This window comes from Pan troglodytes, chromosome 2 (genome assembly GCF_028858775.2).
Source record: "Pan troglodytes isolate AG18354 chromosome 2, NHGRI_mPanTro3-v2.0_pri, whole genome shotgun sequence".
NCBI lineage: Eukaryota > Metazoa > Chordata > Mammalia > Primates > Hominidae > Pan > Pan troglodytes.
The window spans coordinates 93,123,029-93,150,632 of record NC_086015.1 but is presented as its reverse complement, the minus strand read 5'-3'; the positions used below and the strand labels follow the sequence as shown (position 1 = coordinate 93,150,632).

At 34.5% G+C, this 27,604-nt stretch overlaps 1 pseudogene; it reads right to left on the bottom strand.

The window, feature by feature from the left end:
• The window catches only part of LOC736312 (little elongation complex subunit 2-like), a 202,282-nt pseudogene that overhangs the window by 123,789 nt on the left and 50,889 nt on the right, over positions 1-27,604 (bottom strand).

Sequence of the window (27,604 nt, the reverse complement as noted above, 5' to 3'; positions counted from 1 at the left end):
GATGAATGGCTGTTTTCATGTATGTCAACATGAAAGGTAATGTCCACAGTTTAAAAAAATACATACATCGTTTACAATTTTAGCACCCAATCCTCCCCATGCTCCCAAGTTCTGAGTTCATACCCCTGAATGACAGAAAAAATATATAGTCTTTAATTTTAAAAGTCTCTTAAATCCATTTGCCAATTTTAAGGATAGAAGAGGTAAAAAAAGAAATAAAAAAAGAAAATAAAAGATAGGAAGGAAGGGAAGGGAAGGGAGGGGAAGGGAGAGAAGGAAGGAAAGGAAAGGAAAGAGAAGAAAGGAAAAGAAAGGAAGGAAGGGAAGGAGAAAGGAAAGAAGGAAGGAAGGCAGGTCAGTTGCTAAAAATAGAGTTTGCATGGCGATGAATAAATATTACTGACATAGACTGGTTATCTGGTTATCCAAACTAAATAAACTATGATATAAGTTTACTCACAAAACTAGTTATAATTTTTAGTTTAATAAAGAAAAAGTACCTTAAAAATCACACCATTTAATATGGTTTTTATTTCAACTTTTGTCTATAAGCATCTTCTTGTGTGTGAAATGTATTTCCCCACTGAGTGATTTTCCACATTTACCACACAACACTCCCCCCTGCTTGGAACCTGTGCATATTTTTCTTTTATAAACTTTGACAGAAAAATTGGGGCCTTTTTACCAATTAGATAATAAAAATAGCTTCCCCTATTTTTCCCTATTACTGAGGAAAATCTCAGTTGTTCTGTTTTCTTATTTCTTCTAGTTACATATGATCTTAATATATGCTTATTAATTCAGACACACTGAACATTTATTTTATTTATAATTTTTGCTCCCTGCTATTCTCAGGAGAGGCACATCTCAATTTTATGGGTGACTTGGGAGTAAGTAGTTATGCAGTCACGCTCCAGCCTGCTTCGGTGTCACACATTCATAATGTTGAACACTCAATCTACAACCCACAACAACACATCACAGTCACAAGTCCAATCACACAATGTCCTATTGCAGTATTTCATGTCATTCCTTTGAGACAGGCAATTCCTGATTAGCCCCTGGATTTTTCCTGTTTTTAATGTCTGGGCCCATTGGGCTGCAGACCTAGCATAAATGGGGATGGCGAGTACGTCTCTGGTCTCCTGTAGCTACAGAGGGCTCAGAGCAGACATAAAACAGGCTTACAGCCCTACAACATCTGAACAGTGTTTCCTGTCTGTAGTTCTTATTTTCACACTTGGCATGAGCTGCAGTGACCTTTCCCCTGTTCTTTAAAGGGATGTCTTTTATGGAGGTTAAGAGTGACTTGGCCCCCAAGTGAACAAAGTCCTGGGCCCCCACTGTACTCCAGCTATGCCATATGTGCATAGTGCTGTGAATGCTGATTTAGTGGTATGGGCAACGGTCCACCAGAACTGAGCATACTGAGATCACCACAATTATGTGACTTGAAGATACTTGTGTGCCCCACTGATCGTTACCAGAGTTATGAAAGTTAGGCTTTGGGCTGCACTTATCTGCCAACTCAGCGGCATTTTGACCACATGAATTAATGATAGCACAGTAAGTACATTTTACGGCTACTTGTAATTGTTATTAAAGCCAAACATGGGACTTACACTGAAAATAGTGTCCTAGCCAGTTGCCTCTGAATAGAGCCATACACGTTCACTTTTTCTTCTTCTACACATGGTTTTGACTCCACGTGTATTGCCATGTGGGAGGGATCACTTTGGCCTAAAACCTAATAAGCTAAATGTATCTTTCTGCAGTTAATTTCTTAGGAATTCCATCCATAGGAGATGGTGAGAAAACATGAGAGTTTGAGTATTCCTGAAAAATGCACAGGACAAAGCTCTCTGGAAATAAATGTAGTGTTTATTAAGTGAAGAATTCTCATATTGGCAAAGTAGTAAAAGTTTAATGTTTTACTATTTAAAATTATAATGGCATTTGTTTACCATAAGTTGTATTGATTCTACTTTTAATGCAAGTCAGTGGGATAGATACAGAACTTTATTTATTCATGTTACACATTTCTTCTCATTTTTGGTTATTTTGAAGATGCCATCTTGATCGTGCCATCTCAGGAAAGAGTAGATTCCTCATTACTTGCTATGATATCTCTAAGTCTTTAGATGATATAGGAGATATTATTTTTGTCTGCCATACTATTCCTTCTATCCTTCTAGCAAAGCCATTGAAATAATAACAAAAGTAACTAGAGCTAATTAGTCCATCATGACTAAATGCAGCTGTGTGTAGCAAATGAGGGAGCAAGCAGAACATGATGCTTCTTCATGTTTTCCCTCCTATTGACATTTTTGGCTCCTATAATTAGTAGCCTTATCCAATCATGAACACCAGAAGAGATGGAATTGAGATTGCAGCTTCATTGTTTTCTGACACACTGTGTGGGGAAAAAAATCCCAACAACCAAACATCATTCAGTCCATAAAATGAAGAGGTTACACATAATTTTTACTTTTAAATATAAATAAACTTATGGAATTTATTATTCATAGTGGGGCTAGCAAATAGTTTCACTTAAGTACAAGTTTAAGATATAAATAAATACAAAAGACTAAAAATTGATAACTTGATGTCACAGGTTTATTACCACAGTATTCAAATGTCTTTTTGAACTAAACAATGAGTAACTGGACAGAAGGCCTGTGTTTTATTTGTTCCTCTATTTCCAACATCTATCCAATAAATAGTTACTCAATACATATTTGTTGAATTGAATTGAATAGGAATATTCATTGCTGTTAACTCACTAAAATGAAGAAAAATTAAACTACATTTTCTTTCTGCATAAGCCTTCATTTTGAAAATCTTAAATACTTTTTACCTTTCCTTTTACATTTGTACATTTTCATATAGTTTTATTCCCATGGAAATGTACTTCAGGGAAATTGATACTTACATTCTTCTTTACTTGCACACAATAAATAATCCATCATTATAGTTAAGTGAAATTTCTAAATTCACATACATTTTCAGGAGAAAAACAAAAGACAGATTTTTATTTTAAGGTCAGATTTACTAGAGCATTCCTGTTATTCTCTAAAAAATATATGTTCTCCACATAGAAAATATGTGCTTTTTTGTGTGTGTATGTGTATGTGATCTATGACCTAAAAGGAAGATTCAATTATTACTTTAAGTCTCATATTTTGTCTGTAAAATATGAGAGATTTTGTAGTGTAATACAGAAGTATTTAATAAAATGTTTTCCCTACCCTGTATTTGCTTAAAATTAAACAGTGGTTAAGTCCTAATTTAAAATGGCTAAGAATCTATACGTACGAACATTTTTAAAAGCATACACTAATTGCATAAATACAAGGAAGCATTAAACAGATTGTGGCAGTGTGAATCCAAAATTGAACTGTTTCACGTTATTGAAAAAAAAACTAACTCTTTCTTCAACTATCAACTTCAAAATTTGAAGTTTCAGCCTATAGATTCTGCAGGCACTTTGCTGCTTGCAGAAACGCAGAGAAGATGGAAAACAGTTTAATCAATATGCTCAATAAACCGTTTGCTCACCTAATTGAGGGGAGGGCAAAAATAACTTCCAACCATTTCATTTCATTGACAGCAAGCCTTGGATACATTGCCTACTTGTCTTTTTAAAGTAGAGCATCCAAGGTGGTTTCTCCTGGATGGTCTTTTCAGAGGTCACATAAACAGGCTTCCATCCTGATCCTTAATCCTAGCTGAAGTGTGAGAGTAAATGAGAAAACATGTGCTGATTTTTTAAATACGTCTAGAAAACAGTGATGTATAAACTGACGATTTTGCAATTAGGAGCCCCAAGCACTGCATCTCATTTAATGTCATACCACTTTCAAGCTGTATAATTCTATATTGTCTTTATGAGAATGTCTTATTAAAGAACAGGGAAAGAAAAAAAGTGTCTCATGATACCCTGTTCCGCTGAGATTAGGATTGATTAATGAGCGTGTCTTACATTTTCCATAGTTTACTATAGGCAAATGTGCTGTATGTTTTTGAATGTCCTTGGATAAGGTGCTGCCATCTCAGTCACTAACTGCCGTAGCACGTGGAAAAAAAAAGCATAACATTTTTCCCCACAGATATAAAACAATGGGACACAGAAGGCCTTACCTCTATGCCATTAATAAAATGCTTGTCTCTGTGTGGCCATAGAATGTACAATAGAAATGTACCTCCAGTGTGTTTAGTATATTTGCATGCAGCAACCTCACCTGGATTGGCATCATTTTATGTCATTATCCCGAAACAAACAAAAAAAATGGTGTAGCTCCTAGAATACATCCCAAAGTGGATTGGTGGAGAAGTTTGTCTAACAAGACTTGCTGGCTTTTTTATTTCTCAACACTTGTGTGACATTTACCTAGCAAATAAGCCCTCCTCCATTCATGAAAGATCACTGTAAAGTTAGAAGGATTATTTATGTGCTGCTTTACCCTTTTACCTTCCATTTTTCTGTATTAATCCATGTTTAAAAAATTGAATCAGCCCTTTCAATTGGTAATAGAGAAGTATTTTGGGATGGCCCATTGATACGTTACCAAGGATCTAGGGCTGCTTTGTTTCCAAATAATCTTGTTCGAGATCCAACATGAGTTAGTCTTTGATAATAATAATACAATTAAATCAAGTCCTTGGATTTAGAGGGTAGCGACAGACAAGGGAACCCTGTGTTATTGTGATGCCAACAAAGCAGAAAGGTATTCTACATAACTGACCTTACATTGAAAAATACTTTGAAGCACTTTTCTTACGGTCTTTTTATATTTGATGTCAGTTGTATCTCATGTAATATTCACCAGAGTTGCAAAACAAAAGAGGTAATTGTTTTCTCTTTAGCCACCAAATCTGCTGAAACAGTCTTACTTGCTCTTATAAACCAATAGATATCTTATAACTGACATATCTGAGCTTTAAGAGAGAGAAAATAGTGGCATAGTATTACCAGTGACCAAATAAAGCCCTATAAGCTGAAGCGTGAAATTAATTTAGTTGTTTGTCAGATAATTGGCTTAGAAACAGTTTGTTTTCTGTATTCAGGCTAATCTGCTAAGCACAAGATTCTGAAAGTGACTTAATTTCATCCTGCCAAGAGTTTTTTGTTCTTTTGCTTTTTCTACCTTGTGATAAGAAATGGAAACTTCTCCACAACAATAAGAAAATCCATGGGGAATGTTTTGTTTGTCTGTTTGTTTGTTTGAGATGGAGTCTAGCCCTGTTGCCCAGGCTGGAGTGCAGTGGTACGATCTCAGCTCACTGCAACCTCTCTGCCTCATGGGATCTCAGCTCACTGCAACCTCTGCCTCATGGGTTCAGGAGATTTTCCTGTCCCAGCCTCCAAAGTTTCTGGGATTACAGGCGCCCACCACCATGCCTGGCTAATTTTTTTTGTACTTTTAGTAGATACGGGGTCTCACCACGTTGGCCAGGCTTGTCTCGAACTCCTGACCTCAGGTAATCAACTCCCCTCGGCTTCCCAAAGTTTATCTAACAAGACAATCACAAAATGCTGTGATTACAAGCGTGAGTCACGGCCCCTGGCCTCATGAGGAATGTTTTAAAGGCAGATTTCAGTTTGTACAAAGACTAATTTTGTGTTTATTATAGTCTTGAATAACCCATAATGTTCTTATTAACTAAGGACTTGAAAAAGATAATAGTAAATAATAACTATTGACCACTGACATAGCACAACCATACTTGACATTTTTAATTTACAAATATTAATAAATACCGATGCTTGTGAAATAAAGTATCGTATAAAGAGCCCTAACCATATGAACGCCTTTCTTCTTTGGCTTGTGCACAATCAAGACTATCTGATTCATGTCAATAGAATATTAGCAAAACAAGAAATACAATGGCAATAAACATATGAAAAATGTAAATTATTCTGAATAATTAATATATGCTAATGTAAGCAAAGATGTAATTGTTCACTTCTATAATTGATATAGATTATTTCTTAAATGAGAGCCTCTGATATTAACAAAGTATATTAAAATGATTTCTTGGGCACTACAGTAATAAAGTGTACATTAGTATAACTACCTTTGAGATAATTAGAACTAGTTATAAAAATCTAAAATACTCTCTCACCCTTGGCCTCAGAATTAATCTTTATATATTTATTCTGAGGAAATGAATTTGATTGATAAGCAATCTATAGTTGCAAAAGCATAAAAACAAGCAAAAATAATAAGAGGATAATGGTTGGTTGAATGTTTAATATCCAAATGATGCAGTATTTTCAGCACTAACATTCATGTTTTTCAAAAGAATTACGATAAGATCTATATGAGAAGAGCTATAAAATATCAGATGAAAGAAATAAAATAATTAAATAGAGATATTCCATGTTCATGAATAGGCAGACTCTATATTATCAAGATGTTAGTTTTTCCCAACTTTATCTGTAGACTCGATGCAATTCCAATGAAAATCTGAGCAAGTTATTTTGTGAATATAGACACACTGATTCTGAAGTTTTTATGGAGAGGCAGAAAAACCCAGAATAATGAACAATGTTTAAGGAGAGAAAAAAGTTGGGAACTAACACTCCCTGACTTCAAAGCTTACTGTAAAGCTACAGTAATCAAGACAATGTGGTGAAAAAATAAACAAATACATGGCTAAAGAAGTATAATGAGCCCAGACATAGGCCGACATAACTATAGTAATCTGACAGTTGACAAAGGAGCAAAAACAATACAATGAAGAAAAATAGTCTTTTCAACATGTGATGCTGTAACAACTGGACATCCACATGCAAAAAACAAAATACACCTAGACACAAATCTTATAACTTTCACAAAAATTAACTAAAAATGAATTATAGACCCGAATGCATAATATAAAACTATAAAACTTTTGGAAGATAACATAAGAGTAAACCTAGATGACCTTGTGTATGGCAATGACTTTTAAGATACACCAAATACACCATACAAAAACCTGGACTTCATTAAAACAAAAATTTTTGCTCTGTAGCAGAGAATGTGAAGATAATGAGAAGACAATCCACAGACTTTGATAAAATGTTTGGAAAAGCCACATCTGACAAAGGACTATTATTAAAAATATACAGAGAACTCTTAAAACATATTCAGAAGAAAGCAAACAATTCAATTAAAAAAATGGGCCAAAGACATTAAATGACACTTCACCTAAGTTAGTATACAGATGGCAAATAAGCATATGAAGAAATGTTCCACATCATATGTCATCAGGAAAATGCAAATTGAAACAACAGTAAGATACCACTACAAATCTGTTAGGATGACCTTTCAGAACACTGACAATACCAAATGCTGGCAAGGATGTGGAAACTCAGAAACTCTCATTAATTGCTGGTGGGAATGCAAAATTATGCAGCAACTTTGGAAGATAGTTTGGCAGCTTCTTACACAACAAAACACATTTTTGCCATACAATACAGCAACCATGATCCGTGGTATTTACCCAAAGGAATTGAAAATTTATGTCCACACAAGAAGCTATACATGGATGTTTATAGCAGCTTTGTTTATAATTTTCAACACTTGGAGGAAACCAAGATGTCCTTAAGAGGGTGAATAATAAATGAACTGTGGTACATCCAGACAGTGGGATATTATTCAGTATTAAAAAGAAATGAGGTAACAAGCTATAAAGTGACACAGAGGAAACTTAAATTCATATTGCTAGGTGAAAGAATCCAGTCTGAAAAGGGTACATATGATTGGATGATTCCAACTACATTACCTTCTGGAAAAAGCAAAACTGTGGACAAGTAAAAAGATCAGTGACTATCAGGGGTTAGGAAACAGGAAGGGTTGACTAGGTAGAGTTCAGAGGATTTTTAGGACAGTTAAAATATGCTGTATGGCAATATTATGGTGCATATATGTTGTTATACATTTGTCCCAATTCATAGAATGTATAACACTAAGAGTTCAAGAGTGAATCCTAATGCCAACTATGGACTTTAGGTGATAATGATGTGTCAATATTTGTTCAGAAATTGTAATAAATGTACCACTCTGGTGGAATATGTTGATAATGGGGGATAGTATGTATGTGTGAGGGCATGCGGTATATGGGAAACTTCTGTACCTTCTCTTCAATTTTGTTGTAAACCTAAAACTGCTCTAAAATTTATTTTTTAAATAATGTCTTTAAAAATTATTTTTAAATATTGAGGTGAGTAATACTCCTACTTAATAAAGTTAGAAGGTTAAATATAAAATAACTTGTAGGATCTGAGTGGACAGTTTTCTCTTTTCTAAAGTAATTTAAAGTGGTCATTTTATTTTTTCTGTCCTTTACTCTTTCTAAAAGAGATGTCAGTAATAACTTGCATCATCCTTTCTTCCATATGTAAAGTGTCTGTTTTATTTGGCTGCTTCCATGGTGTTTTTTCCATGCTCACTTTTCAGCAGGTGCATTATGATGGGACTATGTGCACTTTTCTTTATATTTCTAATGATTGAGGCTTTCTGAGATTATTTAAAGTGAAAGGTGGTGTTTTACAGTATATCTTGCAAATTGTCAAATGTAATTTCATTTGCTATTTCCTTCTCCCTCATTTTCTTACTTCAGGATCCCAGTCAGATGTACGATAAATTATTTGACATTGACCCTTAGGCTTTGTTCATTTGTCCCCATTTCTTCACTATTCTACAGACTGGATTATTTCTAGTAATTTGTCTCCAAGTCTTCTGATTTTCTCTTCTACAATCTCCTACATGCTATTAAATACCTCCAGTGAAATTTTTCTATTTCATTTTCTTTGAGTTTAGAATTTTGATTTGATTACTTTTATTAGTTTCTGACTGTCTGCTGAGATCCCTATCTAGTCACTCATTAATTAGTTGACTATATTTTCTTTAATTTTTAAAATATATTTACACAAGCTTTTAAAAAGATTTGGTCTTCTAAATTGAACATCCGAGCCATCTCAGGGTTAGTTTTCCTTGAATGCTATTTTTCCTGAACATGGATCACATTTCTGCTTGTGTACTGGCTATTGTGGATAATACATTATAGAGATGCCAGATTCTGTTACCTTCTCTCTGAAGTGTTGTTTTTTTTTTTCTAATAGTCCAATTACTGGATGATCACCTTGAAATTGTACAGGCTTTTTCGCATGCTTTGTGAAAGTCAGTTTGTAGAAATCCCAGTATTCCTCAACCACTTCAAACTTGGTAGGTCTCAAACTCCAAAGCACTGATCTCTTTAAGTCTTGGTTTTAAACTTTGTTAAGGTAAGTATAGAGAAGTCTTTACTATATGGTGTGGTCCTCACTCGTAAGTTGGCTCTTTTTGTGTCTCTGTGGAATGCCTAAGGTCTTAACAAGGTGTTAGCGATCTCTCTCCACTCTGGCCGGGCTAGATCCCGAAAATCTGCCGGTTCTCCTTACCTCCATGAGCTCAACTTCACTCTCAACCCAGAAGCAACTGTTTTCTGAAAATTCAGTCACGTATATATGCAGCACAGTCCTCAAGCAAGGATGCGTGAGGGACTCTCATACTTCCTTCTGCACAATGTATTTCTCTCCAGTGTATGGCACCAGACATTCCAGTTACAGCAGTTGTTCCAAACTCTAATCAAAACTGAGCAGGTTGTATTTGCCCTTCATTGACTTAGCTTCGTGCACTGTAAATGTTGATTTGGCCAGGGGAGACATGAGGCTTACTTTGGGAGTTTTTACTCTGTTAAAGATCAGAGACTTGTGCCGCTTGTTGATAGCACTTACACAGTGTCTAGGACAGAGAAATGGCTCAATAATTATACTGTGAATGAATAAAGAAAGAACTTGTTTCATATATTTTGCCCAGCTTTATGATTGCCTGCCATAAGATAGCTGGTCCAGTACCAGTAACTTCATAATATCCAGACCTGGTAATCCTCTTGATAAATCCTTAATCTTTGCGACACCCCATCCCTCAGGGTCATTGTCTTTTCTCTCCCTTGCACTAAGTCATAAATCAAACTCAGATCATTTTACTTGTGTTTTCCAAAGATAAGATTATAGAATTTACTGGACCTTGGGAATAGAGGAGATTTTACATTACAGAAATATAAATATTTAAAATTCCTTATTAGACACTTTTGTGATTTAGCAGAATTTTGGTCACACTGTCCCTGCAAAATTCTGCCTGGTCATTTTTCTGCCTAATCTTCAGCCTCCCCACCTGTGATTTACCTTCTTCACACTTCCATCTCTATACTTCACCTTTCTCACTTTCACACTCCCAAAGTTATCTTCATTTATTTTAAGCATAGAAGCTTAGCTATTAGTTTCCTTTTGCAGTTTATTTTCACAGTATAGCTTCAGGGTCTCATTTTCCACATCAAAGAAACATAATTTCCTAAACAGTATTTCCTTCCTAAGAAGAATTTTGATGCTAGTTGAAAAAATAATATCTATAAATGTACATTTACAGAAATTCAAAAATACGCATATTCAAACATATTATGCAAGTACTCATTTACGTCATTTATTCATTTGGTAGGCATTTATTGACAGCTTTCTACATTTCATGAGCTGGAGTTTAAAAGACTCAGAATGCATAGTCCATTCTCTCCATGAACTCCCTGTTCAAGTGTTAGAAGTCGAATCAGCAAAACCAACATATCATTATGGCTAATGTGCACACACGGTTTGCTATGGGAACAGAGAAGGGATAGTAACTCAGACAAAAGAATTGAGACTCAGTTTCATAGAGCACAAAGTGATCTGAACTCAAATGTCTATTTCTCTACTATGCTTCCCTTGACCCTCAAACTGTATAGCCATGCAACTTGCTATCAACACTCTTTGTATTTTTTCTTTCATAATTTTAATGACATTAATATATGTGTCTCTGCCACTAGCTAGTAAGTCCTGGAGAATTGTCTCTGGGTTCTCAGCATTTGCACAGAGTCCAGCATACAGTAAGTGTTCAATAATTGTATATTGAGTGAATAAATGAATACATAAAAAGCTTGAAATTTTTGTGCCTTTTGATGCTTAAAACATAGATTTAGTTGGATATATATTTCTGGTAAATAATGTCTTCAAAATACACAGTCTTCCTTAGTTTTTTTAGTGTTCATGATTAATTCTCCTAAGAATCAAATATATTTTCTTTGCTTTTCTTGATATTTTACAGATAACATTAAGGTCTTAATTTTTACACAGAGTTTTGTAAAAATATATGCATCCTTTATTTTTAGATGTTTGTGTGTATGATTTGAGGAAAATGTTTTACTCTTTGTGCTGTTTACTCTTTTTCAATAAGGACAGTGCGGTTAAGTCTTTGAAGATGCTATTCATTGATATATTCAGAAAAGAAATTATGTGCTCTTTTGATTGACTTAAAGCTCGTGATTGCAGCGGCAGGAGGGAAAAAAAGTATTTTTAGGTGTGCTAGAAAGAAGTGTCAAAGCACCTCAGGCTGAGCAGACAGTCCAAGATAACACTCTTGCCTGATGTTAAAGACAATCTGTTCCTGCCTCTTCCCCACTCTGATTATAGCTCATGCACCCCTAAGTTTCTACTTGAAAAACTTCAATGCTTATAGTTGCATATTTAGATAAGTGAATAAGGTGACAGGAAAGCATTTATTTTGAAAATTATGATTGTGAGTGCTCACTGTCTGCTTCTATTACAAATTTAATGTTTAATTGTTCAAAACCTGTTTAGAGAACCGCATATCTTGAAAGATTTATAATGGCATATAGAATTGTCAGCAGGAAGAAACACCAGGACTCATTAGTTAGTTCCCCAACTTCTTGGTAGGACTGGATCCAAGCCTACCCCAACATATGGATAGCCTTAGGAAAGAAGATTCCTCAGCTCGTTTTTGTACCTAGTTCAGTGCCTTGAAATGTTATGTTGTCACAAGAAGCCTCTACGGGAAGTCACAATATCTGACTTCTATTTTTAATACAGCAATGTGCTCCATAGTGTTATGTTTACAAAACCTACCTACATTTTTGTATGTCTATAGTGACAATAGTTGGATACAAGCTTAAAATCCCATTCACAAAAGTGAATTTGGAAGGAAAACATCACTTTCCCCCTTGTGAAACACAACTCTGAAAGGTACAAACCAAAAATAGCAAATCCGTTTAAAAGTAGGACACTATGATAATCCATTGATTTCATTTTCATAATTCTTCTCAGTGTTGGTATTCAAAGTTTTTTTATTTTCAAAAATTAGAGATTCTAAGATTGAAAAGTAATTTCAAACTATAAATAATATTTCTGTTCCTTGTAGGAGGGGATTCATTATACATTTGGGCACCTAGAAGGAGAAGAAATGCCTGGAAACGTGAGAAGAAATAAATTAACAAATACAAAATATTGTTGGTGCCTAACTCTTTAAGGAATAAAAGTTGATTTTGAACCACCACATACCCTTTCTTGTTCACAGAAGAGTTTGAGATGTTCATTACAGATTGCATTACTCAGCACCATCCTAGTGTTTCTGAGTCAAAAATCTCGAGAATAGGACTTGTAAAGCTGTATTTGTCACAAACATCTCAAGTTGTACCTTTGCACCTGGCTCAGGGACCATATTTAGAAAATACTGTGTCTGGTTAGTATGAGTAAGGAAGGGACATTGGTTTTTTGCAGCTATAACAGAAAGCATACACACACACACACACACACACACACACACATACACACATGCATATATAATGCAATAAATACTTTTAAGGAGCCCCATCACCCCAATATCCCTCACAAGTATAAGGGGCAAGCCCATTACACTTGCCCTCCTGTGATACTTCATCCCTGGCATTTCTATTTGCTAACTATGCTTCCTGATATTTAAACTTTGGTTATATCTATAAAGCTGCTACTTTAGCTCATTTTCATTCTCTTCAAAACATGGAATATTATCTTTTTTTCAAGCTTTATTGGGTATAATTGGCAAATAAATAATTGTATACATTCAAAGTATACAATGTGACATTTTGATTTATGTATATATTGCAAAAAGATTTCCAACAAGCTGATTGACATATTTAACACCTCACCCAGTGACCTTTTTCTTCAAGACTTATCTCTTGAGTATATTCATCTTGCTTAATTAAAACTTTAGGCCCATGAATTAGTAACTCTCCTGTTTCCCTATTCCCTATAATCAAGAGAGATACATGGTACACTTAAAAAAATTGTTGACAGGGTAGATCTCATGTTAAGTATTCTTAGCACAATAAGTTAAAACTATAAAAGAAACAATAAATGGCTTAGAAAGGTAGCTCCTTCAGTAGGATGTAAACCTTTAGTACTCTTGTGTAATACTATGGAAAAGACCACAGATTATTCTGCCCCCCTGAGTCCTTGCCCATTATACACCCCTCACACTCTGAGTCCAGTCTTGGTGATGCGCCTTGCTTTAGTCAGTGGTTTACAGCAAATGCGATACAATAAGGTGCTTGAAAGTGTTTATATCCTTACTGCTATTGGAATCCTATGACTACCATGTGGAATGCCCGAGTGAGTCAACTATGGAATAAGTCACCTGCATCCTAGTCATTCCTCTGACCCCATACCAACAGCTTCCAAATGCTACACATGTGAATGAGGCCTTCTTAGGCCACCCAGCTGTTAGGACATCCTTGAGTAAAGTGGCTTTCTACATTTAGGGTGAAATTTCAATACTGTGTCATTAGATTCGTTAATTTATAGATTTAAATAATTAAGATGTTCAAATAATGAAAGTTTCATGAGACTAATTATTGAGGTATTTTTAAAAAACAGACATAATGGGTTTTTTTGGTTTCTGTTTGTGAAGTATTTTGACAACCTGCTGTGGTTTTATTTGTAATTAAATAATTTATATATTTAAATTAAATAATTGATCATCCTGTAGTAAAATTCCTAAAATCTCCAACCAGGGAATATAAATGCTTGTAAAACAAATGATATGTATGACAAAGATGCCTACTTATGCCTATTTCCTTAAATACCTACATAAAAAGTTTATGCATATGCTACATGAGATGAACATAGAAAATGAGTATACTCATAAATAATAAAGGTTTTAAAATGTGTTCAAGAATATAATTACTAAGATAATTCAAGAGAGGATATTTTCTATATTGTGTGAATATTACGTAGCTATGCACATTATATATTAATATATTTCAAAACTCTTAAAATTGACTTTACAGTTAATACCACATCATCACCAAAACCTAAATTTAGTAGTAAAAACAAGGTAATCCCACTGAATGGATCTCTAAATGCCTAAGTTATTGTGCTGTTGTAAATTAGGCACTCTGGGCATTTAGTTTGCTGAAGTAGTTGTAAATGCAGGTACCTAACATGCTTAATGTTCAAACACGTAATTCTTAGGTGCTTGGGGAAATAAGTTAATTAGAAGAAAATATGATTTTGCATAAATGTGCATGTGTATTTGTGCATTACTATATCAGACACATTAATAATAAATGGGGGAATATTATTTTGTTTACTTACATACATATTTTTGTGTTTGTATCTTGTACATAAAAGCATAAACACATCATATGACCTCTCTCTGGCACTTACTGAAAAACTTACCAGTCCATAAACATTTATTTACATTGACCTAAGCTTGTCTAGTTCATCTGTCAAATCCATTTCCTTTTATGTAACACACCTACTATAAATCCCATGAAAACATTACGAGTATGGGTGTTAATATATGTACAGAACAAATTATAGAGTAACTATTACTTCCACATACCAAAGAAAAGTATTACAATAACTTTTCGTTTTTTAAATAAATCAACTCTCCCTCTGGCTCCATGAAACTTTAATTCACATTGGGATAAGTGGACACCTGTTTATTTACAAAGCTTTCAGTCATGGAGATACAGATTCAGAGACTTGAGACAAGAATAAAATAAGTTAGATGGCCTCCTTTTAAATCCAACTGTGATTTTCATCTTTGTCACAAAATAAGCACAACATTTGGCAAGACTGGAAGCTTCCACTGCACACAGGTCCAAGTTGGCATAGAATCACCTTGACAGGCTCTCAGATCAGCAAGAACTCTCAACTGTGAAAGGGTCCGTTTGCTAAATTTAACTTTTCCTTGGTAAAATAAATGAGATGCTCCTAAGGAGAAGAAATAGTCTCAGGATCAAGGAGAAGAGGCATCAGGCTCAGTCACCTCATCAGGTATGTAAGATATCAAGGTAGGTTAACAACAGCCTGTGCAAGAGAAATGCAAAGTGTATACAAATTAGGATAGTCCTGAAAATTTGGGAAGATAAATGATTGACTTTGCTTTGTTTTCCCTCCAGGACCATATCATTTCCATTTTCTTTGGAGGCAGCTGAGTCTAACAGTCAGAGTAAGGAAGACAGATAATTATGTTGTGTCTCGATGTTTGCAATTCTGGGTCTGAAGGCTATTTTCAATGTTAGGTTTTATGATTAGAAGGGACTCCAACTTTCTTTTGCTTAAATTGAATATCTTCCTAAAACAGAGCCCAAAGAAATACATGTAATGAAAAAGTTGCAGTGCTGACAAGCTGTGACACTACCAGGCTGAGTCATGCACACAGCTTGAACTTTGAAGTCAAGAACGTTTTTGTCTTTATTTAGGTTCACGATTTGCACAGAGGGCTATATCTTTTCCCACGTCACACAAAACATGTTGGCAAAACCTTGATGAGATGCTGTAGCATAAGTGTGGTTATTTTAGGAATCGCCTTGGCTCACTGTAGGGTGAACCAAGCTGTCAAGTGGTATAAGAAAGTTACTTAACTAAAGAGTGTCTTAGTAAATTAAATATTGATGAAAAAGAGCCCTTAATCTCCTTCTGCCTCTGGACAGGCATTTGCTTAATTTCAGCTTTATTTACTTAAATTCTCAGTCCCCCTATTTTTATTAGATAGCAGAAACAGAGAAGTTTATTATCTTGCCAGAGACAGACTTCTGTGCCCCATGATGTAAATTGTTCCCTTTTTTCTGGACAAACATAGTTTATTACATACTCATAGCTTTAATATATGTAATCAGTCTACATTGATGGAACTTTTCCAAAGTTTCATTCCTCTATCAACACAACATAAAATACCGTTTTGCTAAGTTGAAATGCTGTGCCATTCTACAGTGAAAGTCTTATGTGTTTTACTAGCTGGGATTTTCCCCTTGTTCATTTTACTTTTAGGAATGCAATAGTCAGAGAACCTTAGGAAACTACTGTTCTAAACTGTTCATTTTACATTTGAGGAAACAACTCCCAACATGTAGAGAAATTTATCCTAACTCATGCAGCTAGTCAGTAAAAGACTTCATATCAGAAATTAATGTTCGTGGCTCCTGGTGCTTTTCTTCTGATAAACAGGCTCCCTAGAAGTTTTCAAAGCTTTTTTAGTTCCCTCTTTATTCCCCATATCAAAAACTGGAGGCTTTCCCTATTTATCATCCACTGACCATATATGAAACACCCTGCTAAAAAGTGACAGTGTTAAGGAATGGTAAATACCTAATATTGCTATCTCCAGGCCTATTGCCTTTCAGGAGGTGACTTAGACACTGATGCTAGTTTTACATTGTCACATTTTTTAATTTGAGAGTCCTATTCAAAAGAAGAAAAATAGAGAAAAATTTGAATATGAATGTTCAATATTGTGATTTTTAAACTTTATTCATCTTAATGTATTTTTCTTTTTAAAAATATATTTTTTTAAAATTTAATTCATTTTAAACTTGAAAAAAATCTCTAAAATATGCTGAAAAGACAATAGAAAATATATTCCACAAGATTTTTTTTTTCCATTCTGTGAAAATATAGCACTCCAAAAGGACTGAGATTTCCCTGGATATTGTAAAATAGTCTCATAATTGTACCCATTATCTCTAGTTTTTGTTCTCCTAAGGAGAAGAAAGGCCCAAATCGATTTTTCCCTGCACTATTATATTCTAACTTTCTTAGTCTCAACATCCCAAAATCTTTACACAGTCAAGTCCTCTTTATTTCAAATGTTGGAACATCCAGAAGATTTGGAAGCACAGATGAGGCAGCGGATCTAGGGAGCTCCCTCTCCACCTTACACATTTCAATCACCACAAATTTTCAAAGGACTCTTGAATTTTGCCAAGGATGGGCCTAGGTAGAACTTAATCCTTTGACCACATAGAATATGACTTTTTCTCGTTTTCTTCCAAGCGCTCCAGTCTTCATAATAGATCCTCAACTCACCAGAAAAACATTCTGATCCTCAGTCTTACCCTGATTTTAGGCATTTGCTTCAGTGGTGATCAGGAAATTTCAGACAGCTTGACATCAGGCTTGCTGTTAATTTTGCAACATTATTACTGGATCACCTCAACATACAAGGTAAGGCGTCACTTTCAGGCCCTCAAACAGTAGAACCAGTAGTAAGCAACAGTAGACCTAGTAGTAAGCAACTATACTTAAGGAGAAAGCACCAACATATGTAAGAGAAACGATTAGGTTTACCAGAAGTATTATTTGAAGCCAGCGCTGTCCAATCAATAGATGATGGAAATGTTCTCATCTGTGCTGTTCAATATGATAAACGTGGCTATTAAGCACTTAAAATGCAGCCAATGCAACTAAAAACTGAATTCTAAATTTTATTTACTTTTAATTCATTAATCTTTAAAATTTAGATAGTCATATGTGGCCAGTTATACCATACTGAATATTATAGTTTCAGACAATATGTTTTTACAATAGCAATATGATTTTTTTAAAACTTAAAAAAACTTTTGTTAATTAAGGCACTCTTTTGTGTTCCAGAAATAATAATAAAGGCAAAATTCAATATAAGATCTCAAGGTAAATTTGCAAATATTTTATGATTTTATAATGGCTATTTTTTTCTGAACTTCTTTTTTTTTTTGTCTAAAAATACAGTCTATTCTCACTTGATTTTTTTCTTCCCCTTTATTTCCCATGCAGGATGCTGCTTTCTACAATAGTAAAGGAATTGAGAACTTTTAATTTGGGCATTTAAAGCAGCATCTGTTAGAATAAAAGTACAGTACATAATAACTAGGGCCACATAAATTATGTACTACATAAGACAAATTAAACTGGAAAATTGTCTAGGAGTAAAGGGTCAGCTCTAATAAGCTGAACATAATCTCCCGTATTCTATCCCTAAAGAAAATTAAATTTTAATTATCCTGAGAGCTCACTGTTCAGGAATGTCACTCTAAGTAATCATGTAAATGACAGTTAAACTCTGGAATAGAGTTAAAAGTTAAATATTATCTGCAATTGCCCTTTAAGTCCAGAGTTTGCTAGTTGCTTCAGGCAAGCTATTAAGAACATCAGATATTGACAAGTTAAACCAAGATGCAAGACGAGTCCTCATGTCTGCAAAATTAGTCACTGCTGAATGCCTTATTGAGTCACATTCTTGCAGAACATTACACTAAAAAGTATTTTAGACACTTTAGAATTTACATTGTCTCTCAGACAATACCCTTCATAGTGGGAAATTTATGTCAAAGGCTTAAGCTACTTCTTTAAAACTAAGCTTGTAGAGTCAGTGAGAAAGAGATTGAGAGAGACAGAGAGAAAGAGCTCCTGCTGGCAAAGTGATGAGATGATTATCTCTGGGCCTGAACTTCCAGATGTGGAGTTCCCAAGCTTTCCTAACACGGATATTGGTGGGAGGCAGAAGTGGAGGTGGGGCGGGGGGCAGGGTCAATCTCTTCTCTATACACTATTAACATATAAGAAAAATTTGGATTTTTCAGGTTGAGGGTGGGTGGAGGTGAATTTTTAAAAAGTTCTAGAATTTGTTATTACCATTTTTCACCAAATCTTTTAACTAACTTGGATAATGCTTTTCTGGCACTGTGGTTTTATGTATTTAAGAGAAGGAGAGCAGGTATGACATGTATATTGTCACTGAGCTTTATAAGAAGCATTATTGAAAAAAATAGTAATTGATTGATCAGAATAAAAACAATAAGTCTTTATGTCAAGAATACATAAAAAGAGAGACTGGGAAGACAACAAGGCCAATAAAGTTATTTTATAAATGGGGAAAATTATATAACTTTAAAATGATATATTGATCTAAATGCAAAGTTTCATAAAGTTATAAATTAAAATTAAGGAATTACTAAAAATGAGATATAACATGTAAAGATGTAATTAGTAAAATAACATTGCTTTGACTTGGAATTAGTGACTATGTTTCGAAGTTGGATGCAAATAAAGAAAAATATCTTTAAAATATAATAAATATAAAGGACTCTACATATGTACCACATTACTATTAGCAGATGATTTGAGATTTGAGACATTAAACTTGGAAGAAGAAAACCTTTGCAGAGTGAGACAAACCAAGTTCTCTACTGGTAGCCCTGTGATCCACTCTCAGCAGCAGGAAGGTGGTTGTGCTCAGCATGGGTCCTTGCATTAGCTGTAATTTCAGACTGCTTCTCACCAAAAACTTTGAGGAAAAAGGAACCAAATGACAAAATAAGAAATTGGATTGTCTTAAATAATTAGAACATCTTAAGAAAAGGGCAAAATGACTATATGAATGAAATAGCATCACATGATCTTCAAATACATCATTTGGCTACGACTCTCACTCTACAGCAAAACTTATGTCTATCTGATGGAAAATACTTTTTTCAGAGTTTAAATTATGGTTATTAGAAATAAATTATTTCATATTCTAAATAGTCCATTTTTTCTAGGTATTGAATTACTTTTCTTTTCCATTGAATTTATAGGAGTCATTTAACCCTCTATATTAAGAACTCTATATTTGACCAAAATTTGACCAAAATATTTATAGAAATGATTTTATCATATATATTCAAGAGATGTGAAAAAATATTTTCTAAATTTCTGAGCTTTAAATTGAGAAAAGCCACTACAGAGAAGATATTCTCTGTGTAATTTTATGAATTAGTTGATAAGTTGGAATATAACTATAGTCTTTCTATATGTAACTATAAAAATATTACTATAGTATAACTAGATTAATGTCTAGTTTGGGTTGGGAAGTGAGATAGAAATGGGAACATAGTATTTACATTTTGATTTAAGAGAACTAGACTTACCTTTCAAAAATGTAGTGATTAGAATCCTAAACTCTGTGTGGGGTTCAATACAGATTGCATTAGATTTGAACCCTTGCTCTTCCTGGTACATAGCCCTCTCTATGCCAGAAATATCTCATTTTAATTTGGTGATAATAATGACATTCATTTCATAGAACTGTTAAGAGCGTGAAATGAGTTGAATTATTGCTCTTTATTTCCAAAGCCCTTAGCTCAATTTCTTGCCCACAGTATCTGCTATGTAACTGTTATTTTCTTAATCTACCACTTTTCTGTTCTTTTCTCTTTTCCTTTATTTCTTTTGTTTTGTTTTTGTTTTCTTTTCTTTTTGTTTTGTTTTGTTTTCTCTGTTTTTGTTTTTAACCAGATATTTACCTAACTAAATTATCTGACTAGGAAAGCAAACTTGAACTTCACCTTTAAAACATGCAGCTCCCCAACTGTACCCCAATTTCATGCCTAGAACAGAAGCCTAAATTGATTAACTAAATTCAAAATTAGGCACACTACCTAGTTGCACGCTTGACAACCCTTCAGATCTGAGCATGCTAAAGTAGCACAATCCATATTGTTCTCTTTAATATATTTAGCTGTTTTTTTCTTCTCTTCAATACTGCTGACATTTGCATCATGTCAAAGTGAGGGTCACTACTGATCAGCAGCCTAAGTGTAAATAATGCTGTAAATAATAATGCAAATGACACTTCCTGAGAATAATCTACTTCTTTATCCAGGTCCCAAATTTTTCCTTTTTTTGGTTTTAATGGCTTTCTGAAATAGGTAATATCAATTGGATGAGAAACTAATTGAACTGAAATATTACCTCTGAAGTAAGAATGTGACATTACATAATGCTTTTGCCAAGCATCACTGAGGAGCATTTATAAGGGAAATTTACTTCTTAACATTGATTTCTGGCAATTAGGCCATATTTTTACTTTAATTGTGTTTTTTTTCAAAGGCATAGTAGAGGAAATATCATATTTTCCAATGTAGCTTTCTTGTTTTGGATAATTACTAGCAATTAAAAATAACTAAGCTAAGATCTAAACTCACTTTGCTGACAAAGCATGCACACAGTGGAGACAGGGTTCCAAATATTGAGTTCCCATCCTTCTTTCTGAGATGCACTATTTTCAAAGAAAGATTTTTTTTAAAGTAATGCTTGGATGTCCAAATCATTTGAGTGTCTTTTTCCAGACCTGAAGAAGCAGCATTTTTTAGTACACGCATGGGAAAACTTTGCCATTAAGGTCAAATGAAGGCCTCATCCTAAATTCATCCGATTCTCAGAAAGTTTATTGTCCATCCTAATTCCCTCATTAAGAGTAAAAAATCTAACAACACTCACCTGTGAAAGACAGTCCTCAGTTTTACAATCCTGCTGTAGTCATTATGCTTATAATTTCTTATATCTTTCTCAGAAGATTTCAGAAGACAAGCTTTCTGATATTTCTCTTCATCAACTTGGTTTTCTTCTGTATCCCTGAAAAGAGTGAATAATAATTTAAAAAACAGTGTATTAACTGCTGACAGCAAAACTTATTGAAAAATCACAATGAAAGAAGTAGATGGGAGATCTTTATAATTGATAATATGAAAAACCCAAAAGGTAATAATTCAGAAATAGCTGGATTTAGAGCCCCCAAAACCATGTCTAGCACTCACTTTTTAATCTCTCTGATGTATTTTTTCTGTGATACTTAGCTAGACAAGCTTAATAATCTTTTGCACTGGATTCTCCTTTTAGGCTTGAAATATTATTTTTCCCCTTGATCTTGGCAGCTGTGTCTCTTTCTAGGAGTTGTGCCCACCTGAGAAGATCCACCTTCCCAAGGACAAATTCTTTCCTTGGGTGCAGCCAGCATCTGAGAAAATCCCTGCCTCCCTACCCTTCCAGGGGTGATTTCTGTGGAGCCACCAAGTTCCAGAGCTCCACAGGATCAACTGAGGGCTTTGGGACTCATCCAAACCCTATCCTCCCTCTGCCTGATTCTCATTCTTTTTCCCCCTTTTAATTGCTGATTTTGAGTACTTCCCAGTAAACTTTCTAAACACAAATTTCTGCTCAAAGTCTGTTTTCCAGGTAATGCAACCTGGGACATAGTTCCAGATTTTTATCATCCTACCTTCACTCAACCTCAGCAGAAATAGAGCTTTTCTTTTGTTCAAATAAAACCTAGGAAGTAATCCCCATCAGCCTTGTTATGTTAATTCAGTCACAGGGTCTTAAAATTTAAGAGGAGGTACTGAGATATGTCTATACATATCTATAATACATTTAAATGTGGAAATGGTTATTTTGAGAGATTCTGAAGTCAGAATTGATACCTCTGCTCAGGCATCTCATCAACATACAAAGCTTCCTTCCTCATATGTCAACCAAAGATTTCTAACGTGGACATTCAGTCCAAAACTCTCTTCTAACTCTAAATATTTGATTAATTTTTATCTCTGTTTAAAACTCTATAAATAGTTCATCGGGTAAAAGCTGAACTAAAACACTAAAAATGGTCTACAATATTCTACAAGGTCTTTTACTTGCTACTAACTGTGGAATCTTCCCACAGTTTTCTCTCCCTTGCTTTTCAAAATCCAGTGAGTTTCTAAACTGTGTGATGTTGCTGTGTAAGACAGGTAACTATGCCAAGAAATTAATCCATTCTGATATGCCTACCACCATCACCCATGACATAAACATATACACCCACACAAATATGCACACTTGTGCACTAATACACATTCACCCAATATGCATACACAGACCTTCAGAGCATTAACTCATCCTCAGACTGCAACTTCAACATCACATACTCATAGGATCTTCCCCTGACCCACCCAAAACTAGGTTAGATCTTACTATTGTGGCAGCATGACAGCATCAGCAATTTTTTTCAGAGAGCTTGTTTATAATTCAGAGTAATTGCTTCATGGTGACATGCTGGGATAAAAGCACATGAAGTTTGAGACTCTCTTTTGCTCATTATTATATCCTTTACACTAGTCATAGGCTTAAGACATGCAGTAGTGCTTGAATAAATAATGAATGATTAAAAGAAGGTAAGAATTATACAAAATATAATCTGATATCAAAGGTTAGAGAGGTTCATTCACTCCTGACTTGAGTGGTTATAAAAAGGCTATGGAAAAGGTAACAGTGTGGGCTGGGTGTGGTGACTCATGCCTGTAATCCCAGCGATTTGGGAGCCTGAGGTGGGTGGATCATTTGAGGCCAAGAGTTTGAGATCAGCCTGGCCATCATGGCAAAACCCTGTCTCTACTAAAAATATACAAAAATTAGCTGGGCGTGGTGGTGCATGCCTGTAATCCCAGCTACTTGGGAGGCTGAGGCATGAGAATCGCTTTAATCTGGGAGGCAGCAGCTGCAGTGAGCTAAGATCATGCCACTTCACTCCAACCTGGGTGACAGAGTGAGACTCTGTCTTAAAAAAAAAAAAAAGTAACAATGTAAACATATCTTTAAAAGATGTTGCGAATTTTGACAGACATAAATAAGGTATATTTCAAATTAACCAATGTTTGGTTTAGCAAAAACTAAAAGTAATACAACAAATTAGTGAAAGGGAAATAGGAGTAATTCTCAGTTTCAAACCATATCTTCCTTCAAAGGAATTTTTAAAAGCAATCATAAGCAAAAATAACAAAACTGAAGGCATGATGCTACCCAACTTCAAACTATACTACAGGCTTGTAGTAACCAAAACAGCATGATACTGGTACAAAAAATCGACACATAAACTAATGGAATAGAATAGATAGCCTAGAAATAAACCTGCATGCCTACAACTATCTGATCTTCAACAAAGTTGACAAAAGTAAGCAATGGGGAAACCACTCCCTATTCAATGAATGGTGCTGGGATAATTGGCTAGCCATATGAAGAAGACTGAAACTGGACTCCTTCCTTACATCATATACAAAAATTAACACAATATGGGTTAAAGACTTAAATTTAAAACCTGAAACTCTAAAAACACAGGAAGACAACCAAGGCAATACCATTCTGAATATAGGAATGGGCAAAGATTTTATGACGAAGATGCCAAAAACAATTGCAATAAAAATTGATATATAGGATCTAATTAAACTAAAGGTTTTATGGCAAAGATGCTGAAAGCAATTGTAAGCAAAAATTGAAAACATGGAATCTAATTAAATCAACTAAATGGCTTCTGCATATCCAAATAAACTATCAATGGAGTAACAGACAATCTACAGAATAAGAGAAAAATTTTGCAAACTACACATCTGACAAACATCCAATATCCAGCCTCTATGAAGAACATAAACAAGTTTAGAAGAAAAAAAATCAGAAAGTGGGCCAAAGACTTGAACAGACACTTCTCAAAAGAAAACATACATGTGGCCAACAAGCATATTAAAAAAAAAGCTCAATATCACTGGTCATTCATTAAGAGAAATGCAAATCAAAACCACAATGAGATACTATCACAGACCAGTCAGAATAGCTATTATGAAAAAGTAAAAAAATAACAGATGCTGGTTAGGTTGTGGAGAAAAAGGAACACTTATACACTGTTGGGGGATGTGTAGATTAGTTCAATCATTGTGGAAAACCGTGTGGTGAATCTTCAAACGCCTAAAAACAGAACTACCATTCGACCCAGCAATCTCATTAGTGAGTATATACCCAAAGAAATGTAAATCATTCTACCATAAAGACCCATGCACTCGTATGTTCACTGCAGCACTATTCACAAAAGCAAAGACATGGAATCAACCTAAATGCCCATCACTGACAGACTGGATAAAGAAAATATACACCATGGAATACTATGCAGCTATGCAGCCATAAAAGGTAATGAGATCATGTCCTTTGCAGGGACATGGATGGAGCTGGAAACCATTTTCCTTAGCAAACTAATGCAGAAATAGAAAATCAAATACCGCATGTTGTCACTTACAAGTGGTAGCTAAATAATGAGAATATATGGACACAAAGAAGGAAACAACAGACACCAGGGCCTCCTGGAGGGTGAGGGTGGGAAGAGTGCAAAGATCAGGAAAAATAACTAATGGGTACTAGGCTTAATAACTGGGTGACAAAATAATCTGTACAGCAACCGCCCATTACATGAGTTTACCTATATTACAGGCCTGCACATGTACCCCTGAACTTTAAATAAAAATTAAAAAAGAAAAGAAAAGCTAACCTAAGGAAGACAAAAAAGCATAATTTTGTTGTCATGGAAATTGAGAATTAAGTTGAAGACGCCCCTCGTTGACATAAGATGAATGAATTTGTTAGTAATCTAGAGATAGTTCTTAATGAAATAAATATTTAACTGATAGACAACCATAAACTAGACCTAGAATATTTGAGTTGTAGGTTCCATGATTATCTAAAACCACTCTTTAATTAGAAAGATGAAGATGAGATCTAGCTTGTTGAAGAGACACACTCAAATTTGGATGAATGATAACATTGAGACTAGAACTCAGGACTCCTCATTTTCTGTTAAGTTCAATTAGGGAAAAAATACTCCGTAAGAAAATATTGTTCAAATTCTTTCCAATGATAAGTTCATATAATAGTAATACTCGGCAATAAAATGGAACAACTTTCTGCTCATACAATATCACAAATAAATCTCAAAATATTATGCTGAACAATAGAAAACAGATACAAAATTATAAATACTGTATGTTTTTTAATAGAAAGTTTTAAAACAGTCAAATAAATTTATAATAATGGAAATGAAAACAGTCACATGTAAGGTTAGGGTGGAGAATTTACTGAAGAAGGGAAGTAGAGAAATTTTCAGGGTAATAAAATTTTATACAGCTTGACTGGGATAGTGTTATGTGGAACTATACATTTATTTAAATTTATTGAAATGAAAGTTTAAAATACATAAATCATATCTCAATTAAAAATATCTTCTTGCCGTAATTATGTAATGCATTAATTTTATTTAAATAAGGCAAAATAATTGAACTGATTGACTGTAAGAAGTATAGCCAAATATCATTCAGATAAATGACATATAGATACATAGACACAGTATATATGAATATATACATTTATAATAATCATTTCTGTACTTCTAGTTCACATTGAGTATAACATTATTATAAGCAGTGGCCCATATTGCCATGTAGCTTATTAACTATTTAAATCATAAAAAAGCAAGAAACACAAGATTCACTTTGTTTTCATTTTGGAATACATGACAACGTGTAAGGTTTTTCTTCAATCACTTTTCTCTCGTGTGATGAAGCACAGGCCAAAATAAGACATTCCTTCTTACTACTATGCCTGATATATTTTTATTATGTATCCAATTGATAATGGTCTCATGAAAATGTTGTGTAAATTTCTAGAATACTCAGAAAATTTCTTTCTACTTCAAATATAATGTCCATACTCCTGCCCTTACTATAGCAACTCTACTCACCCACTTCCAAATGGATAATCAAGTATAGGAGAAATAACAAGACAGGAGACAGGCTGTCTTCTCATTTTTAAGAATAATAAACCCCTTCGTTTGATTTTATTATAATTGTGCCACTTTTAGATATAGTCTTTAGATTTGCCCAGACTGACGCCAATTTCAATTCCTGAGCACATAGCTGCATTATTAACATTCTCAGTTGGCAAATCTTTGCTTTCCAGACCTTCTGTTTATTGTGATATTCATGAGGTTTGCCTTTTATAGTGTACTCCTTCCAGAGGCAAACAAAGCTAGATTAAAAATAAAAGACTATTAATTAGCATATTTCTAAAAGGAAAATCGTTTTGTGTTGGTTTTTAATAATCTGATGTATACAACTGTCTTCCTTTATTTCTCTGTCTCTGCTTTATTTCACCACTGTCCTGTAAAACTGATGACTGTTTACACTGATTATAACAAGAGATGAATGTGTTTTATTTTTTAAAATCTCATTTGAACATTTGAGAAAACGTTCTATCAGTTGAACATGTTTCTTTCCTTTATCAAGCTCAGTATTAATGAGTATTTATCAGTTAATCACATGTACAAAGAGGAGGTTGCGCAAGATGCCAGAATAGAAGGCTCCACCAATCATCCCATAGGCAAGGACATCAATTTAACAAGTATCTACCCCCAAAAAAGCACCTTCATAAGAACTAAAAATCAAGTGAACACTTGAAGTACCTGGTTTAACTATATATTACTCAAAGAAGCACCGAAGAGTTAGGCAAAACAGTGTTGCGCCTCTGACACAACTCATCCCTCATCCCCCGGCAGTGGCAGCATGGTGCAGAGAGAGAATCTGAACTCTAGGGAGAGGGAGAGCACTGAACTCATAAGGCATTGCATTGAACTCAGTGCTGCCCTGTAATAGCAGAAAGCAAAACTGGAACAAACTCAGCTGACACCTACCTATAGAGGAAACATTTAAAGCAGACCTAGCTAGAGAGCAGTCTCCCATCCTAGCAGTTGAAACTTGAGTTCCTGCAAGCATTGCCACCATGAGCTAAAGTCCTCTGGGGCCTTAAACTTGATAGGCAGTCTAGGTCACAAGAGCTGCAACTCTT